Source organism: Pteropus vampyrus, unplaced genomic scaffold (genome assembly GCF_000151845.1).
Source record: "Pteropus vampyrus isolate Shadow unplaced genomic scaffold, Pvam_2.0 Scaffold66, whole genome shotgun sequence".
Taxonomy (NCBI): domain Eukaryota; kingdom Metazoa; phylum Chordata; class Mammalia; order Chiroptera; family Pteropodidae; genus Pteropus; species Pteropus vampyrus.
The window spans coordinates 5,187,121-5,193,539 of record NW_011888847.1 but is presented as its reverse complement, the minus strand read 5'-3'; the positions used below and the strand labels follow the sequence as shown (position 1 = coordinate 5,193,539).

Below are 6,419 nucleotides of genomic sequence, written 5' to 3'. Positions count from 1 at the left end.
ACCACAAACAACTCCTACATTACCAACATCCCTCACCAGAGTGGTACATATGTTAGAATTGATGAACTTACACTGACACAATTATTACCCAAAGTTCATAGTTCACATTAGAGTTCACTCCTGGTGGTGTACATTCTATGGGTTTGGGAAAATGTATAATGATGTATCCACTAAGGTAGTATCGTACAGAACAGTTTTACTTCTCAAATCCTCTATGCTCTGCGTATTCATCCATCTCTCCTCTTTAACAGCCGGCATCCACTATCTTTCTACTGTCTCCATAGTTTTACCTTTTCTAGAATGTCATATAGTTGGAATCATACAGTATGTGGTCTTTTCTGATTGACTTAGTAATATGCATTTAAGTTTCCCCTATGTTTTTCCAAGGCCGGATAGCTCATTTCCTTTTAGCACTAAATATTTTGTTATCGGAATATACCACAATTTATTTATTCATTCACCTACTGAAGGACATCTTGGTTGCTTCCAAGTTTTAGCAATTATGAATAAAGCTGCTATAAACATCTGTGTGAAGGTTTTTGTGTAGTCATGTTATTTGGAATGACTTATACCAGGGAGCACAATTGCTAGATCATAAATAGTATGTTTAGTTTTGTAAAAAACCTCCAAACTGCCTTCCAAAGTGGCTGTATCATTTTGCATCCCCACCAGCAACGAATGAGAGTAACTGTTTCTCTACATCCTCTCCAGCATTTGGTGGTGTCAGTATTTTGGATTTTTGCCATTCTAATAGGTGTACAGTGGTATCTTATTGTTCTTTTAATTCACAGTTCCTAATGATATATGATGTTCAGCTGGGTCTTTTTTTTTTTTTTTTTCAAGTGATTCTGAGATCATATTAACTTCATTTCTTATCAGCCTACCATTGAGGGTCAAGCAACCAGGATGAAGCTATGTCTGAATTTTAGGCTCTGTTCTGTCTTTGACTCGCCATTGGCCTTAGCAAGTCACTTACCAACATGGACCTGTTTCACAGCCTGTGAAATGGAGCTCACAGTACTTGTTCCACTTGAGGGGTTGTGGGGGTGTCTCTGTCCACTAGGATGTGGGTCATGGCTTGGCATGTGGTCAGTGGTGAGTGAAGCCAAGGACCACAGGCTGCCTCACCCTGGTGCTGGCCCAGCAGTGACTGCAAACTAAGGAGCTCCACAGCCCATGACTGAAGAGAGAGTCAGGGCATCACCTCTCCAACCATGCATCCCCTGGCAGATCCGCAGGCCCTCCAGGACTGGCCAGTGGGGTATGATTCCTGTCCATGCATTGGCCGTAGGGATGTAGGAGATGAAAGGACAAGAGAACAGGACTAGGCAGAGAGCACTTGGCCACAGAACATGCTCCACCAGCTTCCCAGGGAAGACTGGGACCAGAGGATCAGGAAGCTGGACAAGCAGTGGTAAGACATGCAAACTGCAGGCAAAGCTCAGGCAGGAAGAGTTCCTGATTCTCGACCCCATAGGAAAAAAGCCTGGGCTCTGGGAGACAGGGCTTCAAGACTTGAGAGCTACCCTGGGCTCCTCCAAAGCCTCCTGTGCCAGCTGGGGGAGGCGGAGGAAAGATTGGCAAGTCAGGACCGTCCCCACTTCGCATCCCCTTTCTGGGATCCATGGTCCTCTAGCCTCTTGCTCTCAGTCAAGCCCTGCCCGCAACAGCAAGACTCAATGAAACCACAACCCCTCTCCCACCGACTTTCATTACATCTTTCTTTTTGATATTACAAGAGTAGAATGGTTCATAATCCCTAGTGCCCAGATAACAGCTGCTGCCATTAAAATAATAATAATATGTGAACATGGTAGGAAAGTCAAACAAAAGAGAAAGGTTTAAAATAAAAGTAAAACTCTCCCCCACTTTACCCTTTTTCAAATTCTGTGTGAAGGTAACCAGTTAACAGTTTCTTGTGTTGCCTGCCAGAAAAAAATGTTATGCCCACACTAGCACATGTGTATGTGTATCTGTTAAAGAGAATGTGCAGGAAAAGAGGTTGTGTTGTAACAACCTTCCCTTGCTCGTTTAACTTAACCTCACAACCTGGACGTCCCTCTGATCAGCACGTGAAGACCCAGCCCATTCTTGGGCCCCGTGGAATCTGCCATTTCACGGGTGTGCTGTGGTGGGACTGGTTCCCTGCAAACCTGCCTCTACGTGGTGTTCAGTCTCTTTTTTTAGAGCATTTTAAATGCTTGCTTACCTTTTTCCCACTCTCCCAGGTCACTACAGGACCGGAATTTTTCCAGCTGACCTCCAAGCTCAGAAAGTAAAGTTGCAATTAACCCAATTCTGGCAGAGGGCGGGCCTGGAGGCAGGGAGGCCTGGTGGCCTGGGGCAAGGCATGCACTTTCCCTGAACCTCTGTTTCTGCCCCTGTAACACTGGGGAACTCTCTCTTCAAGTGGAGGTAGATATTTTTAAAAGACAGTGAGGTCTAATAAATGAGCTTCCTATACCTTTCTGGAACTTGGACGCCATTTGATGAAACAAAATTTCCCCTTGGACCTCCAGGGAACAGGGGAATAATACATGAGGAAACAGAAGCACAGAGAGATTGAGAAACTTACCTGAGGCCGCACAGCTGATAAGTGGGAAAACTGAGATAGAACCAGTCAGTCAGTTTCCAGATCTGTGCTCTGGAATTCCAGGTGGCCAGTAATTGCTGTGGGAAGGCACGACCATGCTGGAGTGTCCAGGGACTGGAGGGCTGGAGGAAGCTGGGCAGAGAAGGAGCAGGTGAATAGGGGCCAAGAGAGGCAAAGAGACCTTCCAGACTGAACAAGGGGTGAGAGTTCACACCCTGCCCTCCACTCAGGGCAGGCTGAGGGGATCTCAGGCCCCTCTGCATCCCTCCTCCTCTGAGTCCCAGTGCCAGGCAGGCTCCCTGTGGATAGCGACTTCACCAGAAGGAGTAACCACAGGAATGTTTACAGGGATGGTGCCCAAGTGGAGAGGGAGGGAGGCCCTGACTTTGTTTTCTCATTGTGTACCAGGTGTGGTATATTTTCTGTCATTTAATCCTTGTATAATAGATCCTTTTACTGCTGAGGGAGGCCAGCCATTATACTTCTTGGACCTTCCTCTAGCCCTGAGGGTGGGTGACGGCATGGGCCAAGTGCTGCAGGTCTTCACAGGCCAGAGTGAGCGGGCAAGATGCTTCCTCTGGGGGTGGGGAGATGACAACAGAGCCAGCTGAAGGCCACCTCTCCCTCTCCCCTGGGCTCCCCCTTCCTTCCTGCTGCCCTGCCCTGTCTTCGACTTTGGCCAGGACCACATCTGTCTCCTGAGTCATCTTTGCTTTCTAGCTTTCTGGAGTTTGCTGTCTCCCTGGTTTGGATTTCCACCTCGGTGAAGAGAATTTTCTCTCTCTCCCGCCCTCCCGTACACTCATAATGACACACAGGCTGCTTGGCGACAACATGTGCAAAGGCCTCTCAGGGAAGGACCCCAAGGGCAAGGGGACCCTGAACCTCCCAGCCCACTGGAAGCCCCCAAGGCAAGCCTTGGCTGCAGGGTCCCTGGATTTCCTGGGCCTGAGCAGCCCACCCAGGTTACAAGAAGCCTCTTGCTTCATCGGCATGCTCCCCTGCCACAGGCCTGGGTTGGTTGAAGTTGGAGCAAAAGGCTCCAGCAGTCAAAAGAGGAAAGTATAGGCCTTATCTCCTGCCTTTGGATAAACCATAGGTATCAGGAGCCTCAACCTCCCAAGCCTTGGACTATCCACACGCCTGCTTCCTACACAGCCCCAGGCAGCTGGCCTGCCCACCCACCTTCTTCCTCTGAAATCGACCTGAGCTAAGAGAAGAACAACTTAGCTGGGCACCATCTGCACTGTGATGAGGTCAGAGAGGAGAGGCTGCGCCATGGGCAAGTGTAATCCTGAAAGCCTTTCTGCAAGAAGTGGCATGATACAGCCAAACAAAGGCTTTGGGAGAACACTGCTGGCAGGGACATAACAGGGCAGGAATAAAGACACCTGGCGTGAGTGTACAATTGGCAGGAGGGAGGAGATAATGCAATCGTTCCTTCGAGTATTCGTTAAGCGCCTCCTATGTGCCAAGCTCTGTTCTAAGCATTGGGGACACAGTAAAGCAGACCAACAAGAAAAGATTCCTGGAGCTAACATTTTATTGGGAAGGTGGTAGGGTTGGCATTACTCAAAGGGTCTAAAGCTCAAGTGAATGAGGATGGGAGGAAGGACCCATCCCACTGGCCCCTCGCCCTGTGAGAGGCATGCCTATGGAGGCCTGGAAAACCTGCCTCCAAGTAATTGCAGCCTGTGCCCTTGTGTCTTCCTCCTTTAAGGGTCAGGGTAGCACTGATACTCACCTCCTCCTGAAAGTCCTCCCTGATTAACTCCTCCCCTCACTGGGGTGGGAAAATGCAGGTGCCCATCTTTCTTAGAAGACACTATCCTCTAGCTAATCAAAAACTTTTTTAAAGTCTAGAAAGATATCTTCCTTCAATTGACCCTACCACATCTACTCACATTGTTATGGATGAAAAATGCTGGCCTGTCTTGGTAAGGGTCTGGGCTAGGAATCAGTAATTTGCAGTTGCAGTCCAAACACTGCAAGATCTCAGGAAAGGTGTTTCTCTGGGCCTCAGATTCCTTACCTGTGAAACAGGGAATGAGGCTTACCTAGCAATTCCACTGAATGGGATCCAAGCCAGTCACTGAGCCAAGCCTGTCATACACAGTGTTATGTGTAATCCTCAGTAATCTTGTGAAGAAGACACAATGGCCATTCCCGAATTTTGCAGATGAAGAAACTGAAGTTCATGAGTTGCCTACAAACATATGGTTGTGTAACTCCAAAAACCCCTGTTCTTAACATATCACTCTATTGTTCTGAGTAAAAGATTCTATTCCATTCTGTTCAACCAGTTACACAGTCAAATAGCAGTTAAAAGGCACCAACTACATGCCGGCCACTGAGTAAGCCACAGCCTTTTTAGGAGCATCTGTGGGTGCCCAGCTGGCTGTACATTAGGGAAGGTGGGAGGTGAAACAACTCCTGCTCTCTAAGAGCCTGGAAGTGTGGGGCTTAGCCATGGGAGGTTATGAATAAGGCTCTGCCACCAGAATCTTTTAGGTGTAGCTGTGTAGTAATGGGTAACTCATTGATGCTCTCCCTGCTTGGGTTCTTGGCTATGTAATAAGGGTAAGAACTCTACCTTCTAGGGTTTGGGCAAGGATGATATGTGATAATGAGAGCACCTCGAGGGACTGGGCTTGGCAGAGAATGTACTGCATAAGTTCTGGCCATTATTATTTAAATGGACAATTAGAAAACACAGGATGATTGTACATGGCCAGATGTCAGGCTATATGTCCAAAGATGCCTCAGAAGTTTAGAGCAGAGAGAAAGGACTATTGCCTGGAGCAGACAGGGGAGGCTTCTGGAAGAGAGAGCCTTGGGTCTGGTGCTAAAGGGCTGAGCATCTGGGAGTTAGCTGGTAGGCAGGTGTCTGGGCTGGGTATGAGGTGTTAGGGGGCAGGGAGGAGGTATACCTTTGCACCCTGAAGCCACACAAAGATGGGAGCAGGTGAGCAGTGAGACCACACTGGTTCGCTGCAGGGCAATGGTAGGTAGAGACTTCTGGGCATTAAATAGAGGACAGCTCTGTGGGTGAGGAAGGCTGCAGGCCTCGCCTATGGCACACCCAGGAGAAGCCCAGGTAGACCCTGCTAGACTCTTCTCTCTGTCCTGTCTTTTGGGTCAGGATCAAGAGCTATATTCAGTCCTTGTAGAGTTTTTATGACCCCTGGCCTCAGCCTCCTGGGCCTCTATTATCACTACCTCCAGGCCAGCCCACAGGGCTTAAGGTGGTGGGAATTGGGGACCAGAAGAGCTGCATTGTGGAGGGCCAGGGGAAGGCCCAGAATATGTTTACATTTCCCTCCTTTCCTTCTGGTGGCCCAGCCAAGCGGCGGTTACACCACTGCGGTTTGTTGGCCCCAGGGAGTGCCTCCATTACATAACGCCTGACACAACCGCCCCCTAAAACACACACGCACACTGGCAAACAGTCACTCCTGTGTGTGCATGCGCGCGCGTGCCCACACACACACTCACACACTCACACACACACTCACCTACATGTTCTCACAGAGACGCATCCACACAGTCTCACCCCCTCGGCTGGCAACACTATTGTCTCAGGAGGATTTCTGCTGCCACCACCAACAGTCACATTTTTAGTGGGAGAATCTTTCCACTTCCTTGCCCTCAAGACCCAGGTACCCTTGAGCGTGGTGGGACTGACCCAGGCCTGCCTGGGGCCCCAGGGGGCAGCCGCAGTCTTTGGCAACAGCCCAGGTAGTGGACAAACATGGACTGCTCTCTAAGAGCCTGGAGGTGGGGAAGATGGGGCTTCGCCATGGGAAGGCTGGGGAATAGGACAAGA

The 6,419-nt window shown here is 49.2% G+C and overlaps 1 long non-coding RNA gene across 1 annotated transcript in view; it reads right to left on the bottom strand.

Annotated features, from left to right (window-relative positions):
* Positions 1–2,857, bottom strand: part of LOC111740605 — a 24,571-nt gene extending 21,714 nt beyond the window's left edge. Inside the window, exon 1 of the long non-coding RNA XR_002780681.1 lies at positions 2,576–2,857. This is a non-coding gene — a long non-coding RNA (uncharacterized LOC111740605). The remainder of the gene's footprint in view (positions 1–2,575) is intronic.
* Between the last annotated feature and the right edge of the window lie 3,562 nt (positions 2,858–6,419).